Raw genomic sequence first — 22,984 nt, forward strand, 5'->3', positions numbered from 1 at the left:
TCCCCCATCTCTGTTTTCTTTCTGTCTGTCTTTCTTTCTGTCTGTCCTTCCTTCCTTCCTTCCTTCCTTCCTTCCTTCCTTCCTTCCTTCCTTCCTTTCTTCCTTCTTTCTTTCCTTCCCTCCCTCCCTCCGTCCTTTCTTTCTTTCTCTCTCTCTCTCTCTTTCTTTCTTTCTTTCTTTTTCTTTCTTTCTTTCTTTCTTTCTTTCTTTCTTTCTTTCTTTCTTTCTTTCTTTCTTTCTTTCTTTCTTTCTTTCTTTCTTTCTTTCTTTCTTTCTTTCTTTCTTTCTCTCTCTCTCTCTCTCTCTCTCTCTCTCTCTCTCTCTCTCTCTCTCTCTTTCTTTTTTCTTTCTTTCTTGATGGAGTCTCTATCTGTTGCCCAGGCTAGAGTGCAGTGGCTTGCTATCGGCTCACTGCAACTTCTGTCTCCTGGGTTCAAGTGATTCTCCTGCCTCAGCCACCTGAGAAGCTGGGATTACAGGCAACTGCCACCATGCCTGGCTAATTTTTTGTATTTTTAATAGAGATGGGTTTTCACCATGTTAGCCAGGCTGGTCTCGAACTCCTGACCTTGTGATCTGCCCACCTCGGCCTCTCAAGGTGCTGGGATTATAGACGTGAGCCACTGCGCCCAGCCTATCTCTGTTATTTTTCTTCCAGGCACTTAACATCATCAGAAACATTTTATCTTTTACTATCTTTCTTTTTTAAAAAATCATTTGCTTCTTCCCTCAACCACCATGAAAATATAGGACAGCAGCTTTTTTTCTGCTTTGTTCCCTGTTATGTTCAAGTGCCTGGAATGGTGCTTGACATAGAGTAAGCACTCAATTATTTGCTGAATGAATGGATGGATGAATAAGCGAATGCTATATGGGACTTCTTGCCTCAAATGTTCATTCTTGGCCTTTGCCTTCACCGTCTATTTGTGCATGTTCACTGTTCCTACATGTTCTTTTCCTAACTGTATCTTTGAGAAATTGAGCATGGCTTTAGTTTCTGGTGGACCAGAATCTTGTTTCTTTTCTGATTTGCTGTTTTTGAAGTTTGTTGGATAAGGTTGTAGTGTCTTTTCCTATTAAACAGTTCCTGGTGAATTTTTGGCTTATTGTTCTTTTCTAATTTGTGTGTATGTATGTATGTATGTATGTATTTTTAGATGGAGTCTCGCTCTGTCATCCAGACTGCAGTGCGGTGGCACAATCTTGGCTCACCACAACCTCTGCCTCCCAGATTCAAGCAATTCTCGTGTCTCAGCCTCCCAATTAGCTGGGATTATAGGCGCACACCATCATGCCTGGCTACTTTTTGTATTTTTAGTAGGGACAGGGTTTCATAATGTTGGCCAGGCTGGTTTCAAACTCCTGACCTCAGGTGACCTACCTGCCTTGGCCTCCCAAAGTGCTGGGATTACAGGCATGAACCACTGCACCTGTCTCTAATTTGTGTTTATTTTAGTAGGTACCAGGCTTGGTTATACACTCACTATGCTGAGCTACCAAGTTTAGTTGAGTAATCCTGCTCTCTTTTGGGAGGATTGGTGATAGTGATGTGCTTGTACATCTAGTTACAACACTCTGACTTTGTTTCCTGTTATTTCTCTTATGTGGAGGAAATACTCCTGGAATATGCAGAGTAAATACTCCTGGAGAGAAGAACAGATAAGTAGATGAAATGCCTACAGTAATATGACCAAAAGAACTTTCCATGTGGTAGGTGATGTTAATAGCTAACAGACCTTGGACATTTATTTCTCAAAGAACTTTGAAGATATTAACTTACTTAATCTTCACACAACTCTACAAGGTAGAGACTCTTATTGTCCTATTCTACAGATGAGGAAATAAAGCACAGAGAGGTCCCATAACTTGCTCAAATATATATAGGTGCTAAGTGGCAGAGCTGGAGTTTGAACCTGGGGAGTCCTGAGTCTTTGATCTTAATTGTCATGCTGTTCTTAACATGAATACACCCTAATCATGTTAGTTTCTTTTCAAATTAGTCTTTCTCTTGTTTGCATTTTGTATCTTTTTGCCTGGTGTAGACTCAATGAAATTCGGCCCATAAACTGGGTAGAGGTCTGGGAGATGGGCAGGATAATTATCCTTGAAGGGGATGAAAGATGAGAAGGAAGTCTAAAACTGACAAGTAAAGATCGGAAGGTTTGAGGTAACTCCTTCCAAGACTGTAAGTACAGGGCTCCAGTTCAGCCACCCTGCAAAGCAAAGACCACCTTGGCCTCCCAGTGAGAAGGACAAAGGCTGACTCTGGAAGCTGCATGGCTGTCCCTGAGAAATGGGACTTCACAGATTTGACCTGAGGTAATCTGTAGAGTAGTGGAGAGGCCACTGGTGAGACAATCTGCTGAGGCTGAGATGTTGACTGAAAACTAAACTGGCAGTTTGAAAGATTCTCTGAAGAAGATTTACTAAAATGGAAATAATAATAATAATACTTTGTCATCTTTTTCTCTTGCTTTATGAACAAGTTTTCTACCAGACTGAGTAGAAGAGAGAGGGACAGGCCACCATGGGGTTTAGATGTTTGGATGTTTTCTTTCTGACTTTTTGAGATAATAGCTGCTTGGAAATTGGAAGTTTAAAGTAAGCTGCCTACTGACTTTTGGTTCAAAATGGCAGCTGGCTGGGGCCTTCCAAAGCTGAATCCCACAGTTTTTCTGGTTAAAACTGTTAAAACTATGGGTGAGAAAGGAAATGAAGACCAAGAGTACAGCCTAATGATAGAATCTGGAACGATTGGTAGTAATGACAGGTAGATAGATCTGGATTGAGAAAGACCTACCTTGGCTCCAGAATGTGGCATACCCTTGCTTCCCTTTGTGAGAAAAATTCTTCTGAACAGGTAAGAAGAAGCTTTGCTTTTGCCCACTCCCTGAACCTAGACTCAGCCCTAAACTTTGCATCAACTTGAAATGAAGCAATCACTTATTTCCCTTCCTCAGGTGCCAGTCTCTTAAACATTATTCTTTATCTTTCCTCAAGCTCCCCTTTTCCCATTTCCACCAATCCAGGCAGATTCTGCAAATCACAGCAAATTGCTGGGCAGGAATCAGGGGACAATTAAAGTGACCACAGGGGGGCAGGAAATAATGACAAAGCTCTGGAGACATCTGTCAAGACATGAAGACTTGCACCACTGGGACTAGCCCTGCATGCTGGGCCTTGGGCTGGTCCCATCTTGCATTATCTCTAAGTACCAGAAGCTGGGCTGAGGGCTGAGGAAGGGGTACCATATTCAAGGCAGAAGCATCACAGGTGAAAGCTGGTTATTGAGTAGAGCTAGACTGGAGTCTGAACACAAATCATGGATTTGAGATGAGAATTTGACCAAGAGGGCAATGCACCGTGCAAATCATTTCCTGGCATTAATAAATACTGACAAATTGACCTTGACCTGTCTGAGGATGAGTAAAACAAACAATATTATCAGCAGCAACAATACCAAGGGGCCGGTGAAAAATGATGCATAGAAAAAGGCATGTGTGTTGAGGGATGAGTGGGGGAGGGAATAACTTCAGGAAGGCAGAGCAATCTTGAAAATGATTTTCCACAAAATCTAGATGATTATTTTAGACAACTGCACGACATGCTCAGAGCCTTGGTCTCTCTGAAATTGAAGCAGAAGTCTGAAGGCAAACCCTGGAGGGAAATAAAAGCAAAACATGGCTTACACCAGGGAATAGTGATGGGGTGATGGGATAAAGTAAGAAGAATATGCATCAATGGCGGGAATTAAATCTGTGTAAGAGGCAAAAAGGGGCAGTATTGTTGCTCCCTGAAGGTGCGTCACTGCTGTGGAGAACATAGGTGAGAAAATCTTACAGAATTGAGAAAAAAGGGGACAAAGAGCGGAAAGAATGAAAAAAACAACAATTCCTGAGCTAAAACAAAGCAAGCTCATGGCAGATAGAAAGAGCTGACCCCAACTTAGGAAAACTCAAGGATAAGAGCCTCCCATCTATGTAGCTTGGTGAAACTTCCAGCCTACTGAGACAAACACAAAACCCTATAAATATCCAGACATAAAACTATGAGTAGTTTCTGAAGAGAAAAATTAGCCTGGTCTTAGTCTTCTTCCTAGCACATTAAATGCCAGAAGACAATTTGGTAGCATCTACAGAGTTTGAGGAAGACAAGGATATGCACTAAGAATATTACGTATATATTCCAGTTAGCATTCACATACCCAGGGAAGAGAATGATGTCACTGGATATGGAAAAGAGACAAAATATATTATCTATAAACTCTTCTTGTACATTTTTAAAGACATACTGCAGACTGAGTAATAAAACACAATTAAGGACTCCGAACTAGATGGCTACCATATAGAAGGACTAGCAATAAGCAGTGATAACAATTAAAGAAGAGATAAGTTTAAATGTCACTATTACGGCTCTAAAACTGAAATAAAGCCTGAAATCCATTCAGCACACAAAACGTTTATAATGTTTAAAATAATGTCACAATAACAATCTAGGTCCCAAGACTTCAAAGAATTATTGACAAAGACTGGGAAATACACAAAATGGAATGTGGAGAAGAAAAATAAAGTGCTGAACTCATGTGTTACAGAATACCTAAGTATTTTTATATTTGCAAAGTGTTTATGTATTTTATTTTTCTTCAGGCCTATCTATATTTTTAATGTTTCTTTCTTTCTTTTTCTTTCTTTCTTTCTTTTTTCTTTTTTTCTTTTTTTTCTTTTTTTTTTTTTTTTGAGATAGAGTCTCTCTTTGTTGCCCAGGCTGGAATGCAGTGGCACGATCTTGGCTCACTGCAACCTCTGTCTCCCTGGTTCAAGTGATTCTCACGTCTCAGCCTTCAAAGTAGCTGATATTGTAAGTGTGCACCATCACGCCCAGCTACTTTTCATATTTTTAGCAGAGACGGAGTCTCACCATGTTGGCCAGGCTGGTTTCCAACTTTTGACCTTAAGTGATCCACCTGCCTCGGTCTCCCAAAGTGCTGGGATTACAGGCGTGAGCTGCTGTGCCCGGCTCCTATATTTTTGATTTTTCTAACACAAGTTAGTATGTACTTGGCTAATAAAGAAATGGTGGAAGGTGAAAAACACAAGAACTTACAAGAAATAAAACACCCAAAGGTGAATTTGATCTGAAAATTTGAAAATCTACCAATATTAGATTAACTTCTAGTCTCTAAGGAGCCATTTGTGTTTGGTTTTTGGTTTTGTGTCTTTGGGAAAATGGCACAGAGGGAAGTTGGGGTCTGTGGGGAACTCCAAGGTGGCTACTGTTCTGGCCATGGTGTGACCTCACTGTCTCACATTTTCTAGGGTAAAGGAGGGAAGAAGAGAAGTTCCAAGAGATGGATTTAAGGCTCTCCATGGTTTTGCAAAGCTCCGAGAGTGTTATGACCTCTATGTGACCCACGATTGCCCCCAATGAATTCAGGATTCATTTATAGTAGAGAAGTGGGGTCTCCCTACTCCCCATTTTCTATGGAGCAAAGTAGTAGATGTGTGACCTCAGCATTATTAGTCTATCTTTCTTTGCCTCTGCCTCCTTGTCTGGAAAGTGCAGGTAATGATCTTGTCTCAAAGGTCCCTTAGAAGATTTAACTGAATCAGGCACACAAAGCATCGAACATAGCAAGAGACATGGTAGGTGCTTAATTGATGCTTCACCTTTACCTTCACAGCACTGTGAGATTTCTGTCAATGTATATCTTGAGGGAAAGATGAAGGATCAATTGCCAGTGGGATGGTTAGTTGGAGGTTCCTGGTGTGTCTCTGAAAAGAAGGGGAGGGGGCAACAAAGGAGATAAAGAATAATATCACGGGAGGGATGCTAGGATCTGACTTCTGTGCATTGCCCAACAACCATGTAGTTGGTCAATTTTCCCACACTTGCACAATCTCTTGGCACAACAATTCCACATTGCTTAGGAAATACGTTGGGAGAAAAATCCTTCCTCAGGTATATTTCTAATGTGAAGGGCTACTTGGTTTTAATAACTGTAAAGCATATCTTTCTTTCTCTAGGAAAGAAAGATTGCTCTCAGTTTTCCATTTTGAACACAGAATGGTGAGCAAGTCAGGCTATTTATGGATACCTCTTCATTTGGTTGCATAAGATGAATGCTTCTTGGGAAGGCTCTACTTCCCTAATTCAGGTTCTTGTAGTCTAGAAAGGGAAACTCTCTTGATGAATCATTGACCAAGGCCAAGGATTGGCCAACTTTGATTTTTCAAAACTCAGTCTCTGGTGTCATATTCTTTAGGAAGTCTTCCTGGATCCCCCAATATGCTGGGTTATTTAATATCAACTCAGCATTATCCCCTCCTTCCTTTTATGTTCTTCCCTGCATGAGAGAAGCTAGCCTTGGACCACATTTTCTAGATTTTTGCCAGGAGGGTTCAGGGTTGGATTCTTTTAAGAAGTGTTGGTGTGGTATTTTGAAGGCAAAAGAGAAGAAGAAGTTCTTATTCTCAGCAGCAGCCATCAGAGAGTAGGTGTCAGTAGATGCAGAAAGTTTCCGGTGGTTTCCTTCCATGCATCTTCTTGAGAATTATCCAATTCTGCACAGCTTCCTGGATTCTAGCTTTTCCAGATTTCCTGACCAGCATGACTCCAATTCATCCCACAGTTGTTTAAGCTTTTAATTTCCCATATTACATTCCTTTCTGCCTCAACCATGCAGAGCGACCTGTCTTCCTATCTAGACTTTGAAACTCCAGATTGAGTTAAACATTCTGTTCTTAACATTATTTTAGCATCTTTTTCTTGTTATTGCTTAAATCCATAGCTTGCATCCATAGGTGGTGGAGTAAAGAAGAAGCTTTCACAGTTTCTTCAGCTGCCAAGGGAAGTCAAAGGCTCTTAAAATAAAAATTTGGCCAGGCTCACGCCTGTAATCCCAACACTGGGAGGCCAAGGTGGGCGGGTCGTGAGATCAGAAGATCGAGACCACTCTGGCCAACATGGTGAAACCCCATCTCTACTAAAACTACAAAAATTATCTGGGTGTGGTGGTGTGTGCCTGTAATCCCAGTTACTCGGGAGGCTGAGGCAGTAGAATTGCTTGAATCTGGGAGGCAGAGGTTGCAGTGAGCAGAGATCGGGCCACTGCATCACAACCTGGTGACAGAGCTAGACTCCATCTCAAAAAAAAAAAAAAAAAAAAGAAATTAAAAACACCCTTATAACAAATCAAGAACCTGTGCAGCTGACACATATTGGGCACTTTTAGGAACACTAGCAGCATTAACACAGTGACTGGAGATTGAAACTAAGGAAACCAATAGTAGTAAAGTCAGGGACTCTGATGAGTCATTTCAGTATCACAAGGTTAACCACCCCCATGTATTGTGACTCCTAGAGTCACTGGCTTTTTTACTATGCTTAAGATATAACAAACTTATCTACCAGTAGAAAACCAGTTACATTTCTCCACTGCCTGCCACTTAACACCAATCACTATTATAAAGAAGGATGGAAGGAATTTAGTAAAAGGTGGTCCCCAGACTGTTAGAGCTGCAAAGCATATGCTCCTCCTTCTTTTTGTCATTCTTTCCATTGTACACTACTTCATCTTGGAGATTTGGAGAAGAAAATAGAAGGTGTAAATCATCTTTTGATAAAATAGCAAATATATTATAAATCATAGGTTGGCCATTTTCTTACTTCTTCTTCTTCTTTTTTTTTTTTTTTTTTTTTGGTAAAGACACAGATAGTAAATATTTTAAGCTTTATTGAACATAGAACCACTGTCCTTCCTGCTCCACTCTGCCATTATAGAGAAAACATCATAGATAATATATAAATGAATGAATGTGGCTGTGTTCCTATAAAACTTTATTGACAAAAACAATGTCAGAGTGACATTTGGCCCATGGGCTGTAGTTCCTCATCCTCTACCCCAAAGTAGATCAACTTGGCAAAGCTACTTTCTTCTAATCTAAAGAATACTCTGTCCTCATTTATCTTTGCTCCTTGGCCTTAGAAGATGGTCATGATAAAGGGGACAGATGATGTGAAAACTAAAAACAACAACAACAACAACAACAAAAAACTATTGGGCAAAAGTGTACAGATGGAGGAGAAAGTTAATATTTATTCAACCACTGCTGCACTTCTAACAGATTTTACAATGACTAGCTTAAGACAGACAACCCTAAGCAAATCATTTCACTTCCATGGGCTTAAATTTCTTTGGGAGATTGAGGTGTTTAGGCTGAATGTTTTCTAAGATCCCTTTAATCTCTGAGTTTTAAATTCGGTATCTTAATCGGTAGTGGGCCAGAGAAGGGACTCTGCCTTCTACCAGTCTTCACTGTGCCTGCCTCCACCTTCTGGGGCAGTTCTCAAACAGGTGTATTACAAGATCCTTCTTGCAGCAATGTCTATCTCCACCCAGAATTACAACTCTGACTCTACTCTCGCTACCTATTCTGTTTAATGTGGATGAAGACCTCCTGCTTCTGGTTATCCAGGATTCTCGTAAGCTCCTCTTTCACAAAGGCTGAGCATCTGAGTACAGGAACCTAATTTGAGGAGTGTGCACAGCCTGCCTGATTGGAACCACTCTCCTGCAGAACCTGTGGTCCCTTCCATCCCTCTGTACATGGGTTGTAGGTTCCTTTTCCTCTACTCCAGCTTTCACTCCCTCTCACGGCTTTTCTCTTGTCTTGAAGATAATTTTAAAAAATCTTATTACTAGTGCAATACATGTTTTTTGTAGAAAAAATAGAAAAACAAGCAAAAATTAGGTATGTTTGTAAAATGATAATCCAATGCAAGTTACTATCAACTCATTGTTGTATATCCTTTTGGATATTTTTTCATGCATACTGTAACCTGATTTTTTTCTTTTCTTTGTTATCCTCCTCTCCCTTCCTTCCTTCCTCCCTCCCTCCCTTCCTCCCTCCCTTCCCTTCCTTCCCTTCCCTTCCATTCCTTCTTTCCTTTCTTCCTTCCTTCCTTCCTTCCTTTCTTCCTTCCTTCCCTCCCTCCCTGCTCGCTCCCTCCCTCCCTTCACTCCCTCCCTCCCTTCCTCCTTCCTTTCTTCTTTTCTTTCTTTCTTCCTTCCTCCTTCCTTCCTTCCTTCCTTTCAGTTTCAAGTTCAATAGTCTTAAGTATACCCACACCATTGTGTAACTAATTTCCAGAACTTTTTATCTTGCAAAACTGAAACTCTCTGCTTATTATATGATAACTCCCTATTTCCTCCTCCTCTCAGGCCCTGGCAACTACCATTCTACTTTCTGTCTCCATGAATTTGACTACTCTAGGTGTCTCATATACTTAGATTCATACAGCACTTGTTTTTTGTAACTGCCTTATTTCACTTTTGCATAATATCCTCAGTGTTCATCTATGTTGTAGTTCATGTCAGAGTATTCCTCCTTTTTAAGGCAGTATAATATTCCACTGTATGTACAAACAGGAGTAACACAGAGATTTTGCAGGCTTGGTTCCAGATCATCTGAATAAAGCAGATATCACAATAAATTATCACACAATATTTTTAGTTTTCTAGTGTGTATAAAAGCTATGTTTACACTATACTGTGGTTTAAGTGTGCAACAACATGTGATATGGTTTGACTGTGTCCCCACCCAAATCTCAACTTGAATTGTATCTCTTATAATTCCCATGTATCATTGGAGGGACCCAGGGGGAGGTAATTAAATCATGGGAGCTGGCCTTTCCTGTGCTATTCTCATGATAGTGAATAAGTCTTACAAGATCTGATGAGTTTATCAGGGGTCTCTGCTTTTGCTTCTCCCTCATTTTCTTTTGCTGCCACCATGTAAGAAGTGCCTTTTACCTCCCATCATGATTCTGAGGCCTCCCCAGCCATGTGGAACTGTAAGTCCAGTTAAACCTATTTTTCTTCCCAGTCTTGGGTGTGTCTTTGTCAGCAGCATATATAAGGACTTATAAAACATGTGTGTAAAATAACAATGTACATACATTAATTAAAAATACTTTATTGCTAAAAAATGCTAATGATTATCTGATCCTTCCAAGAGTTACTAATGTAATGTTTTTTCTTGTGGAAGGTCTTGCCTCAATGCTGATGGCTGCTGACTCTTCAGAGTGGTGGGTGCTAAAGTTTGGGGTGGCTGTGGCAATATCTTAAAATAAGACAACAATGAAGTTCACTGCAATTGATTCTTCCTTTCAGGAAAGATTTATCTGTATAAAGCTGATGGCATTTTCCTGACAGTAGAATTTCTTTTATATTTGGAGTCAATCTTCTCAAACCCTGCTGTTGCTTTATGAACTAAGCTTATGTAACATTCTAAATCCTTTGTTATTTTAACGATGTTTACAGTATCTTCACCAGGAGTTGATTCCTTCTCAAGAAATCCCTTTCTTTGCTCATCCATAAGAAACAAGTTTTCCTCTTTCAAAGTTTTACCATAAGATTATAGTCACATTCTTTAGGCCCCAATTCAAATTCTAGCTCTCTTGCTATTTTCATCACATCTAGAGGTCTTGAGCCCCTCAAAGTCATCCATGAGAGTTGGAAACCTCTTGCAAACTCCTGTTAACGTGGATATTTTGACTTTGTTACATAAATCACAAATGTTCTTAATAGCACCTACAATGGTGAAATCTTTCCAGAGGTTTCCAATTTACTTGGCCTAAATCCATTAGATGAGTCACTATCAGTGGCATCTATAGCCTTATGAAATGTGTTTCTTAAATAATCAGACCTGAAAGTTGAAATTATTCTTTGAGCCATAAGCTGCAAAGTGGATGTTATGTTAATAGGTATGAAAACAACATTAATCTCCTCGTACATCTTCATTGGAGCTCCTGGGTGACGAGGTGCATTGTCAATGAACAGTAATATTTTGTAATAAATCCTTTTTTTTCTGAGCAGTGGGTCTCAACAGTGGGCTTAAAATATTCGGTAAACCACACTGTAAACCAATGAGCTGTCATTTAACCTTTGTTGTTCTATTTATAGAGCACAGGTAGAGTATATATAGTATAATTTTTAAGAGCCCTAGGATTTTTGGAGTGGTTTATGAGCATTGGCTGCAACTTAAAGTCGTGAGTTGCATTAGCCTCTAACAAGAGCATAGGCCCATTCTTTGAAGCTCTGAAACTCAGCAGTGATGTCTCTTTAGCTATAAAAGTCCTAGATGACATCTTCTTGAAATATAAGGCTGTTTGGTATACATTAAAAATCTGTTGTTTAATGGAGCTACCTTCATCAATTATCTCAGCTAGATCTTCTGGATAACTTGCCATAGCTTCTGTATCAGCACTGTGACTTCATATTGTATTTTTCTGTTGTGGAGATGTCTTCTTTTCTTAAACTTCACTAATCAAACTCTGCTAGTTCCAAACTTTTCTTCTGCAGCTTCCCCACCTCCCTCAGCCCTCATAGAATTGAAAAGCATCTTCAGTCCTAGGGCCTTGCTCTGGATTAGACTTTGGCTTGAGAGAATGTTGTGGTTGGTTTGATTTTCTATTCATACCATTAAAACTTTCTCCATATCAGCAATAAGTTTGTTTTGCTTTCTTATCATTTGTGTGTTCACTGAAGTGGCACTTTTAAAATTTCTTTCAAAACTTATTACTATGCATTCACAATTTGGCTGTTTGGATCAACAGACCTAGCTTTTGGCCCATTTCAGCTTTTGACATACTGTCCTCACTAAGCTTAATCATTTCTAGCCTTTGATTTAAAGTGAGAGACACGTAACTCTTCCTTTCACATGAACTTTTTGCAGCCATTGTAGGGTTACTAATTGGCCTAATTTCAATACTATGTGTCTCAGAAAATAGGGCCATCTGAGGAGAGGAGAAAAAACAGGGGAGTGGCTGGTTGGTGGAGCAGCTGGAATACACAAAATGTGGATTCATTAAGTTTGCCATTTTGCATGGGTGAGGTTCACTGCACCTCAGAACAATTACAATGATAATGCCCAAGGTGACTGATCACAGGTCACCATAATTATAATTAAAAACTTTGAAATATTGTGAGAGTTACTAAAATGTGACAGAGACATGAAATAAGCACATGCTGTCAGAAAAAATGGTGCCAGTAGATTTGCTCAACTCAGAGTTGCCACAAACTCTCGATTTGTAAAAAATGGAATATCTGAGAAGCACAATAAAGCAATGTGCAATAAAGTGAGTTGTGCCCTATTACATTTTGTTTCTCCATTCTTCCATCAATGGGCACTGGGTTTTCTTTCATGTTTTAGCCGTTGTGAATAATGCTACTATGAACATGGGTGTACAAATATCTCCTTGAGATTCTGCTTTCTGTTGTTTTGAACATATACCAAGAAGTGAAATTACCGGATCATATGGATTTTCTTTCCTAACATTTCTGAGAAACGGTTATGCTGTTTTCTGCAGCGGCTACACCGTTTTACATTCCTACCAACAGTCCCCATTTCTCCACATCCTCACCAACACTTGCTCTTTTCTGTTTGTTCTCATTTCATAGTAGCCATCCTAATGGTGTGAGGTAGTACTCCTTTTTGTGAGTTAGAAAAAGTGGGATCACACAAGTCGGGAACTTGCATTTACCCCTTCAATACCATACCACGTATATGTTTTTGAATCCACACATATTCATTTCTGGTACCATTTCTAGTGGCTGCAGAGCTTTCTGTTCCATCACTTGCTTCATGCAAGACCCATAGCAACTTGCTCAAACTTTCCCTGCCTCAGTTTCTGTAGTTCTACAATGGGGCAATAAATACCTTAAGAGAATGTTGTGAGGTGCAATGGAGTGAAACATGAAAAGAATGTACCATGGTTACTGGCACATTGGAGGCGTTCACTTAATATTGGTAATTATTGTCAATAGTTTTACCATTTGTGCCCTGCGTTTGTTGATCTACAGTATTCCTCATTGACTTTGAGGTTGTTCCTGATTTTTCATTTCAAAAAAAGACATGAAAGCTAGTTACATAATTGCAGTAATTTCCTTTTAAAAGCCACTTGGACAGGCTCCCTTTCTCAGGGATGAGTTTCTGAAGAAAAGAACTCCACCCTATCTGAGACCTGGACTCTGCCCTTGGCTTCCTTAGAATAGCTTTCTGTCACGTAGAGCCAGGGCCACCCCAGAACACACAGCTCTGGCCTTGGTTTTTAAAGAAACCCTCTCTTAATTCATGACCAGGCTATCTCACCAGCCGATCTGTGGACCTGAAGCTGTTCTCGGGTCCTGGCACAATGATGTATGTCTTGGAGAAAGTGCAGTCAAATGTTTACTGGAGTAATGCGGCATTTCCTATACCGGTCCCTTGATTGCTATGGGGGGCTTATCTTTATCCATAAAAGGAAGCATGAGCATGTGTTGTCAATACCAGAAAAATATAAGGTCTAGAACAGAATGCCTGGGAGACTTCCTGGTGTTCTGCTACATATTGTATCTGAGGGTAGAAAGGAGATCTTGCTGGAAAAAGAACAGTGGGGGGCTTTCTGAGTGTGGGTCTGTGAGGCCAGGTTTACTTAGCAGGTAGGGCGTCAGCCTTCTCATTAAACCCAGGGTTTCTTGAGGGATCAGAAGGCCTTCTGTGCATTGAGTTCTTTGCCTCTCATATTTGACTGGCCCATCAAGGGACGGGAACTGCTAATAGCCAGGAAAGATCTCCATCCCAAGCATATCTGTGACACAAACACACATCAGAGGTACCTTGTTCTCTAAAATGAAGCTGAGTGCTGCGTGGGCCAGTCAGCCAGATGGCACTGGATTGAAATTCTGTCTCTGACAGTAAATTTTTAATACAGACTCTCTGAACTCTGCAGTCTCCTTGTCTATAAACAAGAGATGAGGTGACCTAATGCAGGCTTTGAGTAAAGATTAAATGAGATGATAGGTGCAACATTCCAGGGGTATAGTTTGCTATATAAGATAAAGAGTGGCCACGCTACATTTGTCAAATGCATACAAACTGGGTGTGTTTGAAACCTGGGCACTTGCAACAAGGACAAATGCCTGATTTTCATTACTTGACTTTTAAAAATATTGAAGTTAGGACTTCTAAAAGTCCAAAGACTCCAAGTCGGACAGTAGGAAAGTAGACTAGCATCAAAATACACAAGGCCCATGATGAAAGAACTCATCCTAGTATAAACTTGAGGACATGTTATGATGTGGTTTGGCTTTGTGTCCCCAATAAAATCTCATCTTGAATTGTAATATCCTCATGTGTCAAAGGCAGGACTAGGTGGAGATAACTGAACCATGGGGGTGCATTTTCCCCCATGCTGTTCTCCTGATACTGAGTTAGTTCTCACGAGATCTGATGGTTTAAAAGGGGCTTCTCCCTTCACTAGGCACTCATTCTGTCTCCCACCACCCTGTGAAGAGGTGCCTTCACCCATGATTGTAAGTTTCCTGAGGCCTCCCCAGCCATGCAGACCTGCGAGTCAATTAAACCTCTTTCCTTTATAAGTTACCCAGGCTCAGGCAGTTCTTCACAGCAGCATAAGAATGAACTAATAAACCATCATTTTTCCCCTATGGTGTGTCACTATCATAAAAAAAGAAAGTAGTTCATTTATTCCACCAGCAATTCTGAGTGTTCACTGTGTGCCAGGAGTTGTACCAGGCACTGAGGATCCCAACTGAAGGAGACTCAGTTCCTACCTTCCTGGTGAGCCTACTCTAGTGGAGGAGAAAGACGCCTGAATCAACCATCTTGTGTCATCAATATGTGCAATAATAGAGGTGCATCCAGTGGTAGCAGACAATAGAATTTTAGAATTGAGAGGAAGCTTTGAAGCTGATCAATCCAAACCTTTTTGATGTGTGGAGTCTAACTGTGGGCATCCAGCTTTGGCCCCATCATCTCCAATCTCATGGAGCTCATAGCCCATCTCCATTCCCAGCCCTTGACAGCCTTTGGACAGCTCTGACTGTTTGAAAGTTTTTTCTTATATTGAGCCAGTATTCGTCTCTTGGAAACTGCTACACAGCCCATGGAGTTGGTCCCATTCTTCTTCTGCGTGACAATCCTTCAGATATTAAAACTCAGCTTTCAGGTGGCAGGCAAACAGGGATGGTCTCAGTCTCACACTGCACAAGGAAATAGTGGGGGCTCCTGGGATGCATCCTTCAAGACTTCAAGAAGGGACTCTATTTGACATTGAAGGTATGATGAGACTGCCTAAGTTTGGATATATTTGGATTTTAACTACTAGTCTTGCCAATTTTACTGTAATTTACAAAGCACATCAGCGTTCATTATTCTGCAATGCCCACATATCAAACTGGTAAGATGGTCCAGAATTATTTATTATTTCCTTTTTGTTCACAAATAAAACAAGGCCAGGAAAGGTATTGTGCTTACATTATACAGCTAACATCTGCTAGATCTGAGACCAAATCTTGAGGCCCTGGGTGTAGAGAAAATGCACCCTGGTGTCTTCTCCCTTCTTGCTAGTTGACCTACATTCAGTCAGTTCTGTCCATATTCAACTTTAAAGTCTTCCCTGAAATTTGTCTTAAAATATTGGCTACATTGTGTGACTCCCTCTATTACAAAATCCTCAGTAATTTCTCTTAAATTGTAGGATAGACCTGCAAGTCCTTAGAATGACATTCAATGCTCTCAATGCTGCCTGCCTTCCAAGAGTTTCAAGGATAGTAGGGTGGACAGATGAACGACAAAGGAGCACACACTACAGAGATAATTCAGATATAATTACATGCACAAGGTGTTTTGACAATGGCAGAGGAGAGTGAGGATCAGAGGATGCTTCCAACCATTGGCGATGCCTGAGATGGACTTTAAAGATGTGCATGCCACCAGAGGGTCAACAGGAGTCAAGATGACTTGGAGAAGAGAAGAAGCTTCGTGGCTCTGTGTGCAGAGAAATAGAAGTAATTGTGTGTTGCTGGAGCCCTAGGTACCAGAAGGGGCTTGAGAAACACGAGGCGACACGAAGCCCAGGCCCAGTCCTGTAAGCTGTCAAATGAAGAAGTTTGGACTTTATCCTGTATGCTGGGATGAACCAAACAGGATTTGAAGCAAGTCAGTGGCTACTGCATTTGGAATTTGCATTTGAAAGCTAGCCCTTTGGTATCCCTGGGGGAAAAATGGACTGGAGTTGGAGGTGGGGGGCAAGCAGAGCTGGGTGGGAGGGGAGTCAGTCTGGTTGCAGGTGATATATGGTAACATTTCATCATGATTCAAGTGAGAAATCAACAAGAGTGACAGTAATCATTAGAGGACGAAGGATTTCCACATATCCTTAGAAGAGAAAACTAGAGAAACTAGTGAGACAAGTCAGTGGTTGTGGTAGATAAAGGAAAGGGAGAAGTCACACTGCTGTCATGTCCTTAGGAACTTCCAGATGGGGCAGAAGACACTGACTTGCTCATTGTCATTTTCATACTTAGACTAAGGTTTGCAGAAAGGAGATGTGCAGCACCCATTTGCAGAAAAATTGATTTATTTGAGCTGATTGAATAAGAAAGACCTCTCTCACCTTTATGCGTGGTGGCCAAGACTGTTGGCTAGTCACTTATACCCTCTCTTTCTTTTTCCACTCCACTGGACTTCATTTCCTGGTAGTTAGGTGAGATTGTGTAATGGAGTTCTACAAGAGAAATAAAATTTTCACTTTTAGGCCTTGTTCATACACACTCCTCCATGCTTCACCTTTCCTCCAGCTTGGTGTGGAGGAACAGGGTGCAGCACTAAGAGAGAAGGAGACTGGTTCCTGGATTGCTTTGTGGATGAGAGCTGACCACCTCCGGAACAGCCAGTTTAGACATTGCATGAGCAGGGAATCAACTTCTATTGTGTTTGAGCCACTATGCATAGATTTGTTTGTTACAGCAATTAGCCTAGCCTAACTAATGCACCTCTTCAGTTTCCTGTCTCACCTGGAAGGAGGGTGCTGCTTTAACTATTAGAGTGAGTCACTGTGTATAGTAGATTGTACACGTTGCCTCATTTAATCTTAAATGTGTTCTGCGGTTTTTCAGCACTCTTTTGCCGAAGAACAAAAAACCCTGAAGCTTGTTAGTTTGCTTAAGGTTATACCATGTTTCCCTACACACAGTGCATGAGATGTGTAATGTAAGCAGTTTCTTTGGAGATTCTTTCTCTCTACTTCCCCTCTCATACTTAGAAAGTAATGCAATCATCAAGAAAAAAAATAGAAGGTGGAAGAGGAAGAAAAGAAGAAAGAAAAATTAGCCATTGAACTTTTCATTGGTTCAGGTCTAACTTACATAAATATCAGAGAGATTAACTGGCATTTGCATTGGGCTGACTGTTTGCATTCACAATGACTGATGCCATCACCAATTAGTGCTTTGGAGAGCAGTGCTATACTCCTGTTCCTCCATTCTTACATCGTTTCCACTTTGGGTCTCTGCGCTTTAGCCGCACTGACCTCTCAGTTCCTTAAATGTGTTACTATTCTTCCTGCCTCAGGGATTTTGCAAGTGCTGTTTCCTTTGCTGGGAGTGTCATTAGCCCTCCATTTGATTGGCCAATTTGTACTCATCCTTCCGCTTTCTCCTTAGATAGCACTTTCTCAGGGAAGCCCTCCCTGACCCCAAGACTGTGGTATGTCCCCTAATAAAACATCTTATTGCATTCTGGACTTCCCCTTTGTGGCAGTCATCAGAGTTTTTATTGTGTAATCACTTCTATAATTTAGTGTTTATGTCTGTTATGCCCAGCTGACTATCAGCTCCACGAGGGCAGGGATGGAATCGGTCTAGTCAGCCTGACAAATAGTGTTGACTTCATAAATAGTGAGCAATGGTGAAAAAAAGGTTTTTCCTTTGTGAAACAATAGAACTCAAACAAAAAAGGGCTGCTGCTTCAAATGGCTTTCTGGGAAACATAGTACACATGTGAAATTCTGAAATGAATCAGGCTACTTGGTAAGTAGATACTGACTTAAATCTAAACCAAGTTAGGTGCCATCCTATTTCAAAAGCAGAGAATCAGAGTGCAAAGGGCCAGTGCAGCAGATCCCTCCTGATGGTGAGTCAGTGGCAGTGGTGAGTCAGGCAACTCCCACTCACAGCCACCCGTGCACACTCTTGGGGCACTTTCTGTTGGATGTCGACTTGATAGTGACTTGGGAGGCAGTCAGAGCCTTGCCTTAAAGGAGTCAGGAAGAGCACTGGAGTCAGAATCTTGTTCTGCTACTTTTGGGAGCTAAGCAACCATGGGCAACTCTGAGTCTCAGTTCCCTCACTTGTAAAATGAAGAGAATATTTTATTTCCACAGCTTACTTGTTGAGTGGTTTGCAAGGCTCAAATGTGCTAATGTCTTTTAATGGGTGGAAGTGCCTTACAGTGAGACTGGAACTTGGCAGCTGCTCAAGAAATTGTAACTGGCATCTAGTGCTTTCCCAGTATGGGGTCTTATTTCAGATGTTTAGGGCATGTTTTGTTTGAATTCTGTTAATAAGGAAAAGTGGTGAATCTTTATCTTTTGCTAGTGGATTCAAAAGTTAACGTGATTTCTGGCCAATGGCTGAAACCTGAAGACAGTGATTGGATTCCTTAATTGTGACAGTGTGTGTTCCTTCTTCACAAAGTGTAAGGTATTATGCAAATAGTATTACCCTAGTGGAGCTACAGCCTGAGTGAAATCTCTCTAGGAAAGAACTTGTGGTAACTTGATCACCGTTAGCAGACAAGATGTTAAAGAGTTTGTTTCCCTAGATTTCGACATTCTTTGAGCACAAGTATGCATCAAGTACACCCTGTTAAACCCTTTTCACATGCAGTTTTGCTTACTCCTTGCCGTATTTCTGTGATGAATGCATTATAATTTCTATATTAACGATAAGAAAACTCAGATTCAAAGGGACTGAGTAACCTGCCCTTAGTCACAAAGCTAGTAAATAGCAAAGCTGGTATTTGAACCCAAGTCTCTCCTCAGCCAAGTACCATCCACTTCAAAATACATTATATTTCATCTCTAGTAAAACACATTCCATGGAGAATAAAGACCAAAATTTAGGTAGGATAATCTACATGCACTTTATTAATAATAACAATAAGTTAAATAGTCATAACATTATTGCCTGGCAATTTTTAGAAACAACTAGAGTTTCCTTTAGAATGTTGTACTTTTCTTTTAATGGAAGCCTTTACTTGATGGTGTGTGAAATCCCTGAGTAGAGAGGATATTTAGGGGAGTGGACAAATCACCAGACTGGGGTGGTTTTGACCCTGAGCCTCTACTTAACATGACTTTGGGGAAATCACGTAGGTTCTCTGGGTCACATTTCTCCTCATGTGTGAAATGGGGACAATTATGCTAGTTACTTGCCTACATTTATGGATTTTTTTTTTTTTTTTTTTGATGGAGTCTCATTTGTCACCCAGGCTGGAGTACAGTGGCATGATCCTGGCTCACTGCAACCTCCGCCTCCCGGGTTCAAGTGATTCTCCTGCCTCAGTATTCTGAGTAGCTGGGATTACAGGCACAAACCACCATGCCTGTCTATTTTTTGTATTTTTAATAGAGATGGGGTTTCACCATGTTGGTCAGGCTGGTCTCAAACTCCTGACCTTGTGATCCACCTGCCTCGGCCTCCCAAAGTGCTGGGATTACAGGCGTGAGCCACCATGCCCGGCCCATTGATGGATTTTGAGAAGCTATATCAAGATAATTATACGATGCTATGCAAAAGATGCCATGCTGTGTCAAGGTAGGGTTACAACATGACTTCCACTTTCTTGAATCCTATAGATCTTCTTGGCATTCTATGCCTGATAACACTTTATGGTGGATCAGCTCTAACAACAAAAGCTCTCTTCCTTTGATTTACAGGTATCCTGAATTATTTCAATTTTTGCATACATGGATGTTTTCTAATTGAGCGAGGTGAAATTCTACTTTGAGGTTGTGGACTTAAGGCATCACTACAGTAGAATTTATTTGCTTTCATTGACATTAAGTGAATCCTTCATTTGTGGACAGCTTTGTTACACAAACTCAGTCTGTGACTGCAGTCCATGCCCTTATCTGGTGAATCTTGTCACTGTCAGAATCAAACTCAAATATTGCAGGGACCAATGATTTCACAGAAGTGGTAATTTCTGAGACCACAGAAGCCTGCTTTTGGGGTTTTCTGTCACTGGCCAGAGACCCCTGATGGAATTACAGCCCTTTAGTTCATTCTTGCTTTAGTTTATTTTCTGGAAGCACTGTACTCAGCTTTCTTTGCCTTATCTAAAGAGACAGAGCCAGCCATGAGGTCCAGTCAATTGCATTTCTACAATTTTATTAGAATGGCTGGGTAGATTCGCTTTATTAAACATGAAATGACTGTCTTGGGTATTCATCAGAGTCTACCACAGATCCTGGAGTAATTTAGTTTCTAGTTTTTTTCTTTTTCTTTCTCTTTTATTTATTTATTATTATTATTATTATTATTTTTTACAGAAGCATCTGTGGAAAGAGACTAGAACAATGAGCCAGGTGACCTGGGTTACTGAATTACAATTTTGCAAATTTTGTAGGTCACCTTGAGCATAGCCAGATGCCTTATGGTCTTGGTTAGCCGTAAGAGCAAAGTGCCATGGAGCTCAGTGGGGTGGCAAGGGAGTGGCAGGAAAAGATTCTCTAGAGTGACATTTGAGTGAGATTTAAATTATTAACTTGATTTCTTTGGGCAGCCAGGGAGAGGAGCATTCTTCACAGAGGAAGCTGATTAAACAAATCAGTGCAAAATGAAAGTCAATGACTGGTCTCAAAAGTGGTGTATCTTTGGCTGTGGTGGGAAAGAAAGATATTCCAGTGGAGTTTGGAGAGGTAGGAGTTTGGGAGCAGGTCATGAAAAGCTTCTAAAACGAAGCTTATGTGGTTACACTGGATAATGGACAATTCCCAAATGCTGCTGAGCATAAGGAAGTGGGGAGGGAACGTGATTAGAGTATTTTCATTATGCAACCAATATCCAAGAAAAGACTTTCAAGGCAGCTCAGTGAATACCTTACCAGAAAACCAAAGGGATCATTAGCTCTTCACATTAGCCCTGCATGGTATGTGAACTCCAGTAGCTATTTCTTACTTCGTAGATGCAGAAATTGAGGCTTGGGGGCTGGGGGTTAAATGGTCAAGGACACTATTCAAATAATGCAGGAGTTAAAAAATTATATTTTAAGATCATGTTATATATTTCTGTTCGCTAGGATCCTATTGAATCCAGGAATTTCTATGAACTTCAGTTGAAGACTAGGTAACATTTGCTTTGATGCCTTACAAGGTTTCCCATCTCTGGTTTGGAAGTTCCTCCAAGATTCCAAAATGAAAAGAGGCCAACAATGCAGCAGTAAAAATCAGAGTCATTAATACTTAGTAGAAATATTTGGCCTCTCTTTTAATCATTTCTTAGACCCATATCACTATTTTGATAGGCTCTAGGAGAGGCTGGAACATGTCGAAAGAATGCTGTGCTGCTAGAAATTTTGTAATTTTTCTACATCTGCTCTGATAAGGTAGGCTTCAACCCCTGCTATTAATGCCACAGTGGAAGCTCAAGAGGTTCTGGGAGAACAAAAGAAATGCGTCTTCACAAATACTTTTGGAGAAGATTATATATTTATACAGATTTGCAGATAAACTCAAAGAATCCATTTGACTGGACTGTTTCCTGAGGGTTACAATGTTGCATCTCAGAAAATGCAAGAGCAGAACTGTGAAAGAACTGGACAGTTTTTTCTTTAGTTGCCTTCCCAATGATTATAAAAATGAATTTTTGGTTTTCGGCTTAGCACTGAGAGCTAGCCAATCTAGTTTGAAACACTCACTCTGAAAGCCATTTGTGTAAATTTTGGGAAGACACCTGTTCTGAACCTCAGCTTTTATTCCTTTAAAGTGAGTTATAATACCATCTTCTACATAAAAGTGCTCTATAAATGCAGCCATACATCTACAGACTGAGCTCAGATACATAGTAAGTGCTCATTAAAAATTACGTGTATTTGGACTTAGTTTTTTTTCCTTCAAGTTCTGAATATTTTAACTGAACTTTTGCTTTTTTTGAGATTCCACTTAGAGTAATGCTAATTCTCTTTCAGCTCCTGGATTCCCTTCCAATCATTTGTAACACAGGAAGATTTTCCCAATCTCTGAAGATTTTCTGTCTTCCGTCTTTTCATCTGAGGTGCCTTTTCTCCAGCCTCTGGAACTTCTGCATCCAGGGTCGTGCCTGAAGCCAAAGTCAGGTATTAAAAACATTCAGATGTGAAAGTAAAGATATCATTAAGACTAGGAGGAAGATCACCTTTTGGGAGCCCCCCAAAAGTTCACTTTATGTCCTAAGATATAAATGCCATTCTTTTTTTTTTTTTTTTCTCTTTTTTTGAGATGGAGTCTTGCTCTGTTGCCCAGGCTGGAGTGCAGTGGCCGGATCTCAGCTCACTGCAAGCTCCACCTCCGGGGTTTACACCATTCTCCTGCCTCAGCCTCCCGAGTAGCTGGGACTACAGGCGCCCGCCATTCTAAAACATAGAAAAATGCACTTGTTTATACACTGTTGGTGGGAGTGTAAATTGGTTCAACCCTTGTGGAACACAGTATGGCAATTCCTCAAAGACCTACAGGCAGAAATACCATTTGACCCAGAAATCCCATCACTGAGTATATATCCAAAGGACTATAAATTGTTCTATTGTAAAGATACGTGTATGCATATGTTTATTGCCGCACTATTCACAATAGAAAAGACATGAAATCAACCTAAATGCCTATCAATGTTAGATTGGATAAAGAAAATGTGGTACATATACACCATGGAATACTATGCATCCATAAAAAGGAATGATATCACGTCCTTTGCAGGGACATGGATGGAACTGGAAGCCATTATTCTCAGCAACCTAATGAAGGAACAGAAAACCAAGTACTGTGTGTTCTCACTTATAGGTGGGAGCTGAATGATGAGAACACATGGACATATGGAGGGGAACAACACACACTGGCCCCGTCAGAGTGTGGGTGGGGAGGAGGGAGAGCATCAGGAAGAATA

General features: G+C 40.6%; 1 long non-coding RNA gene across 1 annotated transcript in view; it reads left to right on the forward strand.

Moving 5' to 3' along the window:
* The window catches only part of LOC140712247 (uncharacterized), a 120,942-nt gene that overhangs the window by 91,786 nt on the left and 6,172 nt on the right, over nucleotides 1–22,984 (forward strand). Inside the window, exon 7 of the long non-coding RNA XR_012093769.1 lies at nucleotides 22,035–22,181. This is a non-coding gene — a long non-coding RNA (uncharacterized lncRNA). The remainder of the gene's footprint in view (nucleotides 1–22,034; nucleotides 22,182–22,984) is intronic.

This window comes from Chlorocebus sabaeus, chromosome 8 (assembly GCF_047675955.1).
Source record: "Chlorocebus sabaeus isolate Y175 chromosome 8, mChlSab1.0.hap1, whole genome shotgun sequence".
Lineage (NCBI taxonomy): Eukaryota > Metazoa > Chordata > Mammalia > Primates > Cercopithecidae > Chlorocebus > Chlorocebus sabaeus.